This window comes from Mesocricetus auratus, unplaced genomic scaffold (assembly GCF_017639785.1).
Source record: "Mesocricetus auratus isolate SY011 unplaced genomic scaffold, BCM_Maur_2.0 Super-Scaffold_100010, whole genome shotgun sequence".
Classification (NCBI taxonomy): Eukaryota; Metazoa; Chordata; class Mammalia; order Rodentia; family Cricetidae; genus Mesocricetus; species Mesocricetus auratus.
The window spans coordinates 77,599,594-77,614,807 of record NW_024429194.1 but is presented as its reverse complement, the minus strand read 5'-3'; the positions used below and the strand labels follow the sequence as shown (position 1 = coordinate 77,614,807).

Genomic DNA, 15,214 nt, shown 5'->3' with positions numbered 1-15,214 from the left:
TTTTCAAACAGAGGGGTCACCTCCAAATCCACAGCAGGGGTTTAGTATCTGTGGTCCCCCTCTAGAGGGGACTTTTCCTAGCAGGAGCCCCGTTGCTTATGGGAAGGGTGACCTCCATTTCCCTCCATGCCTTTGCTGAATTCTGCACATCAGGAGGATAAATTCAGACTCTTGGGAGCAGGGAAGGTGACGGGAACTCCCAGATGGATAAGGAGCTGGCCTGTGCCGATTCGTTCTCATTCAGCACCATGGTCGCAACATCCCAATATAGTCATTATTGCGTTTTCGCTTTCTGTAGCCGCATTATAATGCGAGCTTATGTTCAATTTGCTGGGAGCCAGCAAATCGTTGCCTGCTTTTTCTCAGCACACACTCATTTGCTGCGTGCCCTAGGTGTTTCTTAAAGTCTAGGTTTTACACATAGACAAATTAAATCTTGTTTTGAATGTGTCCCTCTCTAGAACCGACATAATGTGTTTTAATAGCCATCGCACCTCTCGGGGCTTGGAGCTCGCGATCATCTGCATTTTCAAGCAGCACATTACTTACAGGGACATGTCCTCGATGCCAGTAATGAAGCCAGTGAATGGAGTGGGGTCTGCGCAGGGCCTCGCTGTCTCTCTCCTGCCCTTGCTCCTTGGAGGATGGTGTCAGTAACTTCTCCCTTTGTTCTCTGCATTTTTTATTCATTCCACTGACAACCAAATGTGTCTTCGGATCTTGTCCACAGGGCACCCTCAGGCAGGAGAGGGACAATGTCAGTAAGTGTATGCAGGTGACAAAGACCATGCCAGCAAGTGAACCGGCACAGGGAAGGGCCAGAAACCAGCCCATAAAAAAAAGGAGGGTAGTGATCCCTGGACCACACACATGCAGGTGCCTACTGTGTCAGGGAAGGGAGAGACACTCTGTGCTCAGTTGGCCACTCACCTTCCAGGATCCCAGGGGACACCAGAAGCAGGTGTCACCGATGGAGTCACATCCCCACCAAATTAGTCTGCAGAAGCCCTGACTACAGAGTGATGGTATTCAGAGGCAAGACTTGAGAGGTGATTTAGGTCACATGGCATGAGCTGATGGTGGGGCCAGTACCCTAAAGAGGAAATGCAAGGGCACTTCTTTTTATAAAAAAAAATGTTTTAAAATTCATTTTACATGCCAACCACAGCTCCCTCTCCTTCCCTTTGTCCCCCTCCCCCCACTTCCCCCCCAACCTACCCCCATCTACTTCTCAGAAACGGTAAGGCCTCCCATGGGGAGTCAGCAAAGCCTGCAACATTTAGTAGGGGCAGGACCAAGTTGCTCCCCATGCTCCGCATCCAGTTTGAGCAAGGCATCCCACCATAGGGAATGGGCTTCAAAACGCCAGCTCACGCACCAGGGATAGAACCTGGACCTACTGCCAGGAGTCCTACAAATAGACCAGGCTACAAAACTGTTGTCCACATGCAAAGGGCCTGGTTGGTCCCGTGAGGCTCCCCAGCTGTTGGTCTAGAATCCATGAGCTCCCTTAAGTTTGGGTTAACTATCCTCTGGGTTTCCTTGTCATGATCTTAACCCCACCTTGTTCATATAATCCCTCATCCCTCTTTCCACTGGACTCCTGTATCGTGGCTTCGTGCTTGGATGTAGGTCTTTTTAGCTTTGCCTTTTTTAAAAAACAACTTATTCATTTATTGTTTTTCAAGATAGGGTTTCTCTGTGTAGCTTTGGAGCCTGTCCTGGAACACTCTGTAGATCAGGCTGACCTGGAACTCACAGAGATCCACCTGCCTCTGGCTCCCAAGTGCTAGGATCCAGGGAGATGGCCAGGATCTTGATGATGGCATTTAGACCTTCAGGGCTTTTGAAGACCTGGCCTGTAGCCCTTTGACATAGCATCCAAGCTGACATGGACAGTGGGCATTCCTGCTATTTCACTTGGGCCAAAACAACAGAGCTCAGATGCTGGGAGTGGTGGCTGGGACATAGGCCTATGGGTATGAAGAAGACATCTGAGGAATTCCTTCATGAGCTTGTGATCCAAGGCCTCTCCCAGGGCACCTGGGGCCTCCATACCACTAGATCATTCTTTCTGGACTTGATCTTACAGAAGGTCAGCTTTGGACATGGGCTTGACCATGGAGGATACAGATTTCCTCTTACCTTCATGTTCTTCAGAATCATCCATTTCTAGCATGGCAGCTTTGTTTGATGAGATGACTCATGTGACAGAAGCAGGGAGCCACCAGGGATGGCATGGGGAGCATGGGGCTTACAGTGGCATGAGACACATCACCTGTCCTATGAGGAGAGCCAGCAGGCCATCTGACCAAGAGGGTCACTGAGCTAATGACATCACATGAGTGGAAACTTCTTCCTTCTCTGTGTTACTGGGATGTGTTCATGGCACACCTGCCCAGCACACCTGTCTACAACATCTTTTCTATTTTAAAGAAAAAGTCACTCAGCCTGTGACAGATCCAACTCAGGACACACAGCACACAAAGCTTTTCCTGCATCAGGGCTGAGTCTCCTGATCTCTGTGATCCCTCTTCCCACCTCACTCCCGGTACCTTTGCAGACTGTAATGTCCTGGGGCCTCTCCTGGGGAGGACGCTGTCCCAGAAGTATGCAGACTGCTGGCTTGGGAGTGTGGGAGTCTCAGCTTCTCCCCAACTAGGTGGTAGCCAGATGTTTCTAGCTATAATCATAGCTGAGAATAAACTCAACCCTGTTGTTCCTAACTGATCTGTTCTCTTGGGGACCAGAACACTTTGCAGTTTCCTAACCAATCACCCTTATTCTCTCATCCTCTCTCCATACTATCTCCCCAGTGTCAGGACTGAGATGATTGACTCCTCTGCCAGTGGGGTATAATTGCAACCCACAGACCACATCCTTGTTAGAAAGTTCTGGATGCTAGCAGGCAGGAGTGAATTACTTTTGCAAGCAGAGATCCCCCATGGACGTTAAAATCAATAAGCTATTTCTGACGCTCAGGACAGAGGTGCGTGGTGGACTTGAGCTCCGACCTCCTTGGGAAGTAGATGTTCTCGCTGCTGCCCAGCACTGAACCAGCCACCCACATTCTGGGAGAAGGTGACACGGGGCCGAAGTCATTTCCATCTGTTGCTGCATGGTATGGGGTGCGGGGCAGAGATGGAAATGATATCCTCACTGCTCCTGAAAACCGGGTGCTGGTCCCCAAAGGAAGTCAGCAGCAGTCTTTTGGTAGAGGCTTTTCTTTTTTAAGGTGGGAATGGTGTCAGAGACTTCCAGCTACGGGAGCCACAGGTGATGGAGTCTTAGTCTTATAGGCTGCCCTTCAGGCCCACCTGAACTGCACCCCTCCTGGGAGGTGTGGCAGACTGCCTTCCTCAAATAACTATATGTCATGTGTTCAACTCACCAAGCAGGGTGGTGCGGTGACAGGAACTCCAGTGGCCATGGGATTGATCCCAAGGGCATGTTGACTCTGCCCTGTTTCTTCCATGCCTGCTTAGCCTGGCCTTTCTGCAGAGCCGAATGGGACTCTTCTCATGTTCATGTTCCTTGGCTGTCAGAGTGCAGGGGGCTCTCCCAAATGTTAGTGTGAGTCCCAAGACCCAGGAACTAGCATAATGAGCTTCCATGCCCTTTCAGGCAGCAGTACATCGGGTGATGATGCTGTCCCAGTTTGAGGAGTGGATAAAGTTCATTTCCCTGTGCTGTTTAAGGAGAGAGCGTTTTAAAACCCAGAGTCACGGGTCCTTATCCTCTGCTTAGCTACACCTTACCTATTTGCACCTACTTTGGATGGAACTACTGACTTCCCCTTCAGAAGTAGCTTTTAGGTGTCTGCTGAGAAGCGTTGCTACTCCCAGGTTCTCGTGCCTGAGCTCCCATCTACCACCTTAGAGCTCTGCCTCTCTCCCAGTCTCTGAAGAGTTTCCAGGGCTAGGCCCCATCCAGGCCTGAGATGAACTCTTTGGTAAGTGCAAATTGCCCTTGCCAAAGAGCCTGCCCTGCAAGGTGAAAAGTGCCCCAAGCACTGTACACTTCAGGTTGTGGTCTTAGTTTGGCAATTCTAGATTTTACTTCAAGAGTGCTCCTTTTCTAGATAAAGCTAGGAAAGGTGAGTGGATGGGTGGGAGGGAGGGTTGATGGATGGATAGATAATAGAGAGGTGAGAAGATGGGTAGATGGATTAGTAGAGTGATGGGTGTTGTGTGATTTCTAGGGAGATATAAGCAAACAGCTACTCACCCCACATAGGGCATTAACCATAGTTCAAAAATGAAACAGTTTCACACAAGTCTAGCTTGTTGAGCCAACAAATTTCCTGGGGTCACTTAAAGGAGAATGAGTAACTCAAAAGCATCCATCCGTTTCATCCCAGCACAGGAGATAATCTATGAAAACTACATCCCTGGAGATACCTTCCCAACTTGCAGCTAGCCCCACCAGAGAACCTCCTTTTCCATGGCAATTGTTTGCTGTTTATATTACTTTCTGAGCTTTCTGGTCCTTCCTAAGTTTCTTTAGCTTCTTGATTTTTATGGATCTCCCATTTCCCTCCAGGAGAGAATGATTCAATTCAGATGGAAAAGATAAGCTACACAACCCTGAGTCCATGGATGGATGGATGGATGGATGGATAAATGGACTGATTGACTGACAGTTGTGTTGATGGAGGGTAGATAGATTACTAGCCTGGTAAATGGATGGGTGATGAATTGACAACAAATGGATGTGTTGCTGGATGAATAAATGGATTGGTAGATAGGTTAGTGGGATTTGTGGATAGGTGAATGGATGGCTAGATGATGAATGAGTGCACAGATGGATAGATAATAGATAGGTAGTGGATTGATGGCCAGTTGGGTTGGTAGATGGATGAGGGGTGAATAGATGGATAGATGGATGGATTGATCAGTGAACATATGGATGGCAGATGGACAGGTAGTTGGATGGATAGGTGAATGACTGGAGACCTGTGGGGACCCATGAAGATATTGTGACTTCTTCTGAGAAGAGTACAATCTGCCCAAATGACCCAGCTTTGTCTTAGCCTCTTCTCCCTATAACCAGGCTCCCTATATATACCAGGCTGGCCTTGAGCTTTCAGAGATCTGCCTGAATGGCCTTTTTAAGTGCTGGGATTACAGTATATGCCACCACGCCCAACTCCAGCCTCTTCTTGTCTAGCTTTAAGCAGTGCTTGAGCTCCTTAGTCCCAGTTTTCTCAGAATGAGGGGACCCTTGGCCCTAGGAGATTGCATTGTGTCCCTCTGTAATCTGCTACATTTTATGTCTGAGTTTCCACAGCCCTGTGTCTCTGAGGCACATGGTCTACTCTCTGTGGCTTAGAGATTGATGCTTAGGGCTATTAGGTATAAATAGCCCCAGTTTATTCTTCTGTTGCATGATATTTCTCATTACCCTGTACCCAACCAGTCACATGGAAGAGCACCAAGGCTTTGCTGTTTGTGTGAAGAGGACTCTGCTTTCTTTGGGCCCTGCAGCTTCTGTACTCATGGTTCCAACCTCTCCAGTTGTGTGACATTTTCTCACACAACTGGAGAGGAATGGAAAATAATTTTTATTAAAAAGCAAGTTCAATTATACCTTGGCCAAGTGTTGTGTTTTCCGTCTATCTGGTCTTCAAGTGCTGATAGAAGGTCCTCATGTGTACACATCTGTTCTGAGGATGAGGGTCACTAAGGACCAAGCTCAGTGCTTCTTCTGAACCTTAGTTTAAAAAATGCTTTGAAAAGACAATCCTTACTTTGGTCAGAGGGGATCTATTGGGTTGGGATAAAATGTGGGCTCTTGTGCAGAGAGAAGAAAAGCATTCCCAGGAGATGTTGGAGTGGTCATGGGTCTGGGCTAAAAGCATCATTGACACTGGTCTGATAGGCTGGCTGGGGCTAGAGAAAAGCAGGCAGCCTAAGGAGGGAAGGACATGCCTGCCTTCCACAGTGCCTCCTCCTAAACCCTCCTGCTGCTTCATGCTCTCAATCCTCCCTGGTCGATTGTCTTTCTTGAACAATCAGAGCTGAAGCAATCCAGATCTAGAGTCGGGTGCAGGTATGCCACCTGCATATGACTCTCGAACAGAGGACGAGCTTGAACAAGACAAAGACAGCTTGAGGTGTGAGCAGAGAAGAAGAGAATTCAGTCACTGGAGCTTTCCAAAGGCTGGGGTGCCCAACCCAGTGTGAGCAGCCATGCCTCGGCATGTGGGTGTCCAGAAGATGGCTTACTCCACGCCATGTCTCTATTTTCTGAAGATATAAGAAGGGCTGCAGAAAAAAAGAGAGTGCAAGTCTCATGTTTCTGGCAGCAGGCAGATGTCCTGAGCTGTGGGTGAAGTCCATAGGTCTGCTGGTATCATCTGGCCGCTGACCAGCATAAGTCCTGTACCCTCTCCTCTCTCCAAGCTGAAGTCTCCTCTGTCCCTCATCTTAAGCTGTTACCTTTTTCTCTTCCCCTCTTCCTCTCTTCTGCTGAAGGAAGAATCTGGAATTTACCCTGGGGTATCAAGGGCGGTTCACAGAGCAGAGCAAGCCCTGCTAGAGATTTTGTTTTTGAGACAGGGTTTCTCTGTATTGCTTTGGAGCCTATCCTGGAACTCACTCTGTAGACCAGGCTGGCCGCTAACTCACAGAGATCTGCCTGCCTCTGCCTCCCAAGTGCTGGGATTAAAGGCGTGCGCCACTAACGCCTGCTTGATATGTATCCTTATGCAGAAGCAACACAAGCTCAGACAAAGGTCCCTGGTTTGAGTGACTCCATACTATTGTTGCCTGGGACATACTTTAGACCCTCAGTAATAGTGTGCCCAGAGAGCTCTCTTGGGAGAGGACACTGCCTCCTATACTCATGCAAAATGGAAAGAAAGGATGAAAACCCACTTTGAAGCTGACAGTGTGATCTCTTCCTGTAATAGCCAGAGAGCTAGTGATTTTTATATGGGACTGAGGTGACCAGACAGTGAGTGACATTCCCTGTGCCACATCACACATTTCTGGTTCCATTGCATCAGGGAGAGCACTCGCTTTTCTGTCTGGGTGGTAGAGAGCAGGTGGATGGAGGGCATCCTGTTTCTCTCAGGGCAGAGCCAATGGGGCATTGTCTGTTCTGAACACAGAGATAACCATGAAGGGGAGCGGGGGTAGAGAGCAGCTTGGGCTGGGGGCTGTCTCCTTGAGTCTATGCTGGACATGGGGACAGATACCTCCATCTTAGGATGCTCACATTTTATACCCCTGAAGTGGGCTCCTGAGAATTCGGTGAGGCAGTAGCGACTCTGGAGGGATCTCTGAGATGGAATACAGCAGACATGTAGACTCCATCGGTAAGTGTCTAAGCCAGGCTCCCAGTCATGCATCTTGGTGTTCTTTGCCTGTGTGCTCCATCTATAGAATGGCCTTGGGGAGAGCAGGTGTGTAAAGGCAGGAGTTGAGTTCCTCCCCACCCACCCTGCCCGCATTGGATGTTGAGATACCGTGCTGCTAGGACATTTTGGATGAAAGGAAGGTGCAGAAAGGTCCCTGGACCTTTGTGTAGGGCCAACAATGGGCAATGGGCCAAGACGTTCATGCTTTCTGCCTGCTGGTCCCCCGCAAGTCTGAGAAAGACATCCCCACACCCAGTGCCGAGGAGATCAGGAGTGAGTGGATGGATAGGAAAGGTACAAGGAATGTTTATCCTACTGATACCCCCTGTGGTTGAGATGCAAGGTCAAAGGGAAGACCATGGTCTCCAGGTCATGTGTCTTTGAAAATATCTGAGTGACTTTCTAGAGAGGTATGGTGGCACTCACATGTATAGACATAATAGGGAGACACAAACAGTAGCCACAGCTGTGCCTATAGGAATATACCTAGACATGTGTGCATATATGAACACCAAACTAAATATCTGTGCACATTCAGTACACTCATATGTATGTGAGCACACACAGAAACCTGTGACAGGGTGCCCTGTAGACATGCATATAAAGACACACATACTAATGAACACATGGCTCATAAGCTGCTTGTAAGCATATGCCTCCATATTGACCTAGATAGGTTGCTGGGCGGAAGCAACCCAGGTCCAGCCTCTGAGCATCTGGATGTCTTCATTGATGCATTGTCCGTGCAGGGCCTGGACCTGTGAGGGGCTCAGTCTATGCTGCAGAGTGGCTAAGTTGATCTATCCTTCCCATCCTGTGGCTGTAGCCACTTGCTGGGCAACTGTGTAGGTGTCGTTCCCCTCTCCAAGCCTGCTCACTGAGGGCAGTGCCCTGCTGAAGTTGGCCTTCCTCATTTTCTCCATGTCACCTGCTGGCTGCCCCCTAACTCCCTGGCCTGTGTTCATGGGTGCTTCCAAGAGCCAGTCTAGACCACTTCTCTTCTCACCCTGCCTTCCCCTGGCTCTCTGACTAATTTGGTATCCAAGCCACACCCAGTGTTTCATTCATTCACTCATTCATTCATATATGTATACAAACATATTGTGTTGTATGCATGGTGTGTGTGTTGCATATACATAAGTGGGTAGGTGTGTATACCCATGTGTATGCATGCCCATACGTGTGAATATTAAGGCCGGAGCAGGACAGTGGGTGTCCTCCTCCATTCCTCTCCACCTTACTGCCTTGAGTAAGGGTTTCTCAGTGAACCGGAAGCTCACTGTCCCAGCAAGTTCTCAGAATCCACCTAACATGCTGGGCATTAAATTCAGATCCATCTGCTTGTAGAGCAAGTGCTGTTACCCACTGAGCTGTCCCCACAGCCCCTGTGCACATGTATCTTTAATGATCGAAGTTTAGGACTCTGTTTAGCTAGCTGCTGGATTTTTTTCTGAGATTTGTCTGTGAGCTGGTTTTTAAGTCTTGTGTAGAAACAGAGGATTTACAGTCCTGTTCCATACGTGGGGCTTCCCTCAGAAGAGACCAGTGACTAGAACCACAGAGGGAGAGAGAGAGAAAGAGGCGTGGTATTTTACTGTGAACATTTTGTCGGTTGAAGGAGATTTTCCCAATTTCAGGGCCCAGGGCATCTTTGTGCATATCACGCAGAACTCCTCGGCACCTCCAAAGTCTCCTGGCTATCTTGTCTTCCATGCGATTCCTCCCTCTGTCTTCCCTGTGGGGCGTGGGTGGCGCAGTTCCTCCAGCTGCCTTTAGTGACATGACGATGTCTGCGGACAGAGGGGCCGGTCAGCACTTTGGAGCTTTGTCTTTTCCCACCAGCACAGGAGGACACTGCTCTGCTCCCGAGGGAAAGCCAGCAGTCTTCAACAAAAGCCCACTGTCACGTCACCTTAGATTTGGTAGGTCAGAATTGACTTACTCTTCCATTTGATTTTACAGGGTTTCATGGCTGCTTGGCTCTGCGAATGCCCATCAGGTCTGTTTTGAATATAGCAAGCCTGTCCATTTCCGACAGCTTCCTCCTCCTTGTTCTCTCTTCTGACTTCACAAGTTCTAATAGGAAACTTGGACGCCTGAGATCTCCCCTCCACACTGTAACACTCTCAGGCCTTTCCTTGGCCCCCCTTCGTTTCTGCCCATTTTACCACATGACACCACCCCTGAATCTTAAGATGTGACCCCTACATTTGCCTGAAGCCTCTCTTGTCTTCTGGTTGTGTGTGAAAGCTACAGTGTTGTTTGTAGCATGATGGAGTTTAGGATTGTTATGATTCCTTTATTTGTCCCTGGATTCTTTCTGTCCTCTTGTAGTGAGATGTGGAATGCATGCCTTCAGCCTTCTCTATTCTGCCCTGGCTTTCCGTAGACACTGGGTGATTCCCATCTGCCAGGGCCGTGTTGTTCCATGGGAGGGAAGCCGGAGTTATACAGCCAGAGGGCAGTAACTGGCCAGTGTGCAGGAAATGGTCAGAATAATACAGTCAATGGTCAGCGTGTTATGATTTGTCAGCACACGGTAAATGGCCAGCATGCAGTGACTGATCAGTGCCTGTAAAGGGTCAGAACTGGGCAGCGTACAGCAACGATCAGGGTGTAGAGTTTGTCAGTGCCCAGTGAGAGATCAGTTGGAAGTGACTGGTCAGGGACTGCCTGTGTTCTCTGTAAATAGAGTGTGTGTACAGATAGGCCTCTTTGAAACTGGGCATGGGTCTAGGGGGTGGGCAGCCTCCTCTAGAATGAACTGGCCTGCTGAATTTGACATCCAGGGCACTGTGGTGCCCAGACATTTGGGCTGTGTTGCACAGAGGTCCTCCCTCCATTCCACCCCACTCCACACCAGTTATGTATGAAGCCCTGACTTGCCCACCAGGGCAGAGGTCATGCGCATAATTGGCTAACCGCTGAAGTCTATAGAACCCGTCTTAGACCAACATAAACATACACAAGCTTACTAAGAAAACCAATTATATTAAATGCAGTTATCAAATGTAAAAGAAAAAAAACCCATTTTGATACAAGGGTATGTTTGCATCCTTATTAAAGCATTACATAAAAAGCCTAGCTGTAGAATGACTGTAATTTGAAATAATGGTGAACATAAGCAATGTACTATGATAGCCATAGATCTGTAACTTGATTTGAAAATACCTGTGATTTCTGTTGGTGACAAAGTCACAGTTACAGCTAAACGATTGTGTTTACTGCCCACATGCCTAATTGAAGGCAATGTTCATTTTTTTGCCTAGAGACATGTAAAATAAAACGCCCCTCCCCCACACCTGAGTTCCTGTACCTCAGGCATAAGGCATGTGGGGACTGTCCCCTCTTTGGGCAGCACAGCATAGCTTATTCAGCTAACTGTCCTGGCAGCAGCAGTTACTGGGGTACAGAGCCTCACCTATATGAATCTTTGGCGATGCAGATCTTGGGCTAAGTTCCCGTCCGTCAGCCGGCTGGATGGACCCCTTGAGTGGCGCCGACTGTTTGGCCTCCCAGGTGCTGTGGCTGGAAGAAGGGACATTCCTCATGGCCCCTCTCTTCTGCTCTGTCCCCGGCACCAGGATTCCCCTGGCGTGCCAGCTCTTGTACCACCAGCCATAGTCTTAGGATTTTTTTCGAGAGTCTTTCCCTTTCCCTTTCCCTTTGTGTCCACTGCCCTGGGCTAATACCCCCTCCAGAGGCCTGTGGTGGTTTTCTCTATTCATCTGCTGTCTTAAGTTGAATGCCCAATGGACTGTCCTGTGTACACAGTGCACCCGCTCCTCTGGGTAGCAGACACAGGCTCTCTGCTTCTCACCTGTGGTTTCTCTGAAAAGCAGCAGCAGTACTGCCTGCCAACCCAGTAGGAGAGCTTGGCATCTGGGGGGAGGATGCTTCTGGTCCTTAAAATTGGAGATATGCTCACTCTACCCAGTGGACTTGAATTAATTGGTGGGCCAGGCATCTCTTTAGGAACTTTCTTTTCCTCTTATAAATTCAGTTTAAGACTGTTCAAGTGGTTAGTTCTTTTTCCATGGTGATCAGCTGTCAGGATTTCAAATAATGGGCACCTGATTGGGGGCAGAGACAATGTCAGGGGCGGGCCTTCTCTCCCGTTTGCCATCTCTTTGGGGCCGAGTCTGCGTGTGTGATGAGCACCCACCAGGATATGAGTCCTCTGCGGTGGAACACACTGCTCCAGGTGAGGTGTGTAGGCCAGCGACCTTGGTGGAGGTCAGACTTTCTAAGATGGACAGGGCAGGATGGTGAGGCTGCCGTGTGGACGACTTTGCTGGATGATGTGTAGGAGTGCATACGTGGGTAGGGTGGCAGAGTTATTTGAGGGAGGAGCTCCAGGGAACTGCACAAGAGAATGCCCAGTCCCTTCCAAGCTAGACACTGTATGGTTTAGTTGCCTGGGCTGGTGCAAGGCTGGGCCACCTCTTCAGGTTGGGGGTGGGGGAAGCTCTGACAAACTCCAGTCTCTCCCAGCTCTTCTGGGGTGGGAGAGGGGTGTTGGCAGCCAGAGAGACAAATTGCTTCTCAACAGCTCCTCCTCTGCCCAGGTGTGGGCATAATAGAGTCTGGTCAGGCAGACAGCATCAAGTTTGGTGGGCAGTCGACTTTACCTTTAATGGTGCTGGTCACCATGCTACTACAGACCTCAGTTTCCCCAAGTCACCCTAATGAGTTTGATCTATCTGACCTCTAAGAGCCCTTCAGAACTGGCCTCTTTTCTTGCATGTTACCTACATACTTGCGCAGGCATAGAGAGAGAGAGAGAGAGAGAGAGAGAGAGAGAGAGAGAGAGAGAGAGAGAGAGAGAGAGAGAGAGAGAGAGAGAGAGAGAGAGAGACTTATGTGTAGCAGGTGAGCCCCAAACTTCAGCCAACCCCCACCCCCTGAACGACACACATCACACAGACCAGGCACAGGTCCCTGGCTACTATCCAAAGCTCTGAACTGGGCATTTTAAATTCGATTCAGACAAAAGCACTTTCAGGCCTACCGTGCTGGTCCTGGTGCTGTTAGCATGGTGGGACCCTCCAAAAAGGCCAGCACTGCCTCCAGCTCTGGGCCTCCAGACACAAATGCCGGCTCTTCCTTGTGGAAGAATGGAGGCGGCGGCAGGGAAATGCCTGCCGGCTTCTTCTGGGGCAGGCTGTGGCTATCCACTGTGCCTGAGCTATTGGGTGTCCCGCAGCTGGCTGGAGGCGGGCACACAGGAGGCCCAGGATGCAATGTGATGGTGGGGAAGGGTGTTCTGTTTTCAAACCCCTCGGAACCGCCTACCGAGAGCAGCCTCCTCTAAACCTATCCAGTTGCCCGTCATCTCGCTGGTCCTTCGTTCTGGTTCTGCATTCTTCCGAGGAGCTGGGGTAGGAACGGGTTGGGGGCTGGGCTCGCTTTCCCCACTCATCCGAGCCAACCGGCCGCTCTGCAGTGAGGCCCCAGCGCACCTAGGTGGAGCCCGACCCGCAGTTTTCAGCTGGACCAGCCCCACCTGACCCTCCGGCACGCCAGACGGGGGCGCTGCAGGGCGGCCGGGTCCCCGGGGTCCCCTCCGCGGCCCAGTGCGCATCGGCAGCTCGGCGGCCCGGGCGCTGCACAGACGGCGGCAGGCGCGGGCCAGAGTCCGAGGCAGCGCGGCCTGGCCGCCTGGGCCGACAGAGAGCCACGCCGCGTTCCCGTTCCCGCCGCAGCTCGCAAAGACGCCGAGCCGAGTGGCGGGCGCGCGCCACCAGTACTGGAGCAGCGGCGTCCCGCGGGCGCCGAGGCGCGCAGCGTCTCCGGCCCCACCTGTCGGCGCGGCCACCCTCAGCGTCGCCCCCGGCGTCCCCAGCCAGTGCGGGCGGCTCGCGGCAGCGCTGAGCCCGGCCTCGTCCCGGCTGCGGCGGCGGAGGCGCGCTCTCCCGGCTGGGCGCGGAGGCCGGCACCGTCCCGGGTGAGGGGACCGGCCCGGTAGCTCCCGGGCCGAGCAAGTTGGACTGCGGCTGACTCGGCCCGGCCGTGCGGGCCCCAGCGGCAGCGATGGTGCTGCAGCTCCGCGAGCGGTGCGCAGCCCCGGCCCTGAGGCTGGCCCTGCTCGGCGGTGGCAGCGGCGGAGGAGCGGCCCCCCTAAGCCCCCCGCCGGAGCAAGACCGGGCAGCGGCAGCGGCGGAGCCTGAGAAGGCGGCGGCGGTAGAGCAGCGGAGGAAGGCGACGCGGATCTCTGGCGCGGGGCGACAGGCGACCAGCGCCGGGGCCGCGCCGGACCCCCGAGCCCGCCGAGCCGTTGCGCAATCCGCGGCCGGTCTGGGCCCTGCTGGCGGCGCGGCTCCGGGGGCGGCGGCGGGGCTGATTCATGGGGCCGCGGCGGCCAGTACCCCGCGCCCGGGCCCCCGGCGCCCCGCAGCGCGCGATGGTGGCCGAGTGGCCGGAGCGGCGGCCGCCGCGGCCCGAGACTTTCTGCTAACCTCCCCGCCCCCGCCCGCCCCCCTCCCCGGCGCCCTCCCTCGCGCCGTCCCCTCCCCCTGCCCAAAAGACACAGATCGCCTCCCGGAGTGGCGCCTCCAGTCGCGGCGGAGCGCGGCGTTGGCGGCGGATGGAGGGCGCGATCGGGCGGCCGCCGCGGCTGCACCCAGCGGGGCGCTGATGCGGCGCCTGGACCTTAGCTGCGCGACTTCGGGGGCGTCGGCCGAGTTGGCACTCCGCGATGCAGCTCCTGAAGGCACTCTGGGCACTCGCAGGGGCCGCGCTCTGCTGCTTCCTGGTCTTAGTGATTCACGCGCAGTTCCTCAAAGAAGGTAATTGTCCCCAGCTCCCGGTCCCCGCACTGCTCGCGGCGGTCCCTGCGCGTGATACTGCCTGCTTCCAGCACCTTCCACCACTGCCAGCTTGATGGGCCGAGGCTCTGCGGGGCCAGAGTGGCCAGTGGCGCGAGCCTTTCGGGAGCCCAGCATTGGATCTGCCGCCCCTGGGCGCATCCGGGCTCAGGGGTGGCGCGGGTTAGGCGAGAGTCCGGGCGTGCTAGGGCCTGGCGAGCTTCAGTGTAGTCCCGAAGCCCAGGCTTATGCCCAGGCTGCAGTTGCCATCCCCTGCCCCGCAGGGCTCGGTGGCAGTTGCGCCTACCCGCATGCCATCGACCCTCGGTAGGTGGCACCAGTGCTCCACTTTGGTAGCCTGGCTGAAGCCAGTTCTGAGCAGGCCAGGACTGAGTGGATTGGGGGCTGGGGAAGCAAAGGTGTCAAGGGGTGAGAGCACTGAGAAACTGAGCCCATGTCCCATGCTACTTTCTGTGCTGGGATGGTGGGCAGAATTTTTCATTACTAGAATGCATAGGCCCGCTCAAGTTCTGGTTCCTTTGCCCTCCTGGTCCCCTCTAGATTGCTGGCTGTCCTATCCAGTTCTCGAGATTCTGTTGAGACTTGCTTAGGACACGTTGGATTCTTGTGGTCATGGTAACCTTTTGGGAATCCTACCTTGGCTTAGTTGGCAGGCAGCAAATGGTGGGCACTCTGTTGTAAACTCCTGCCCTTTAGTAGCCCCTCTTGGTCTTAGTGTCTCTGGGCTCAGCCTGCTCCGGTTGTTGCTGGTGCCCTTGTCCGAAGGCCATTCTTGCACTGGCTAGCATTCCCCTAGGTCGCCAGGGAACACAACCCTGAAAAGTGCTGGTGCAGATTCCTACAACTGTTTCACTAGTTCGGGTCCCTGAGGAGGAACTCCTGGGCTTGCAACATTCTGCAACCTCCCCCTCGTAACTGGTGAGCCCCTGGACACTGGGAACCACCTGCATTGTGGGAGCACTCATGGACTGCTACACATTGATCCCCCTTGATTTCAGGTGCTACTTTGGAGAAACTAGCTGGG

At 52.6% G+C, this 15,214-nt stretch overlaps 1 protein-coding gene across 3 annotated transcripts in view; it reads left to right on the top strand.

Annotated features, from left to right (window-relative positions):
• Window positions 1-15,214, top strand: part of Tafa5 (TAFA chemokine like family member 5) — a 206,322-nt gene that overhangs the window by 64,534 nt on the left and 126,574 nt on the right. Inside the window, exon 1 of one of the 3 annotated variants that reach the window (XR_005880065.1) lies at window positions 12,212-14,151. The exons of the other annotated variants lie outside the window; for them this stretch is intronic. The gene's annotated coding sequence lies outside the window, so the exon portion shown is untranslated. Of the gene's footprint in view, window positions 1-12,211; window positions 14,152-15,214 lie in introns of those variants that run through there. 3 annotated transcript variants of the gene reach the window in all.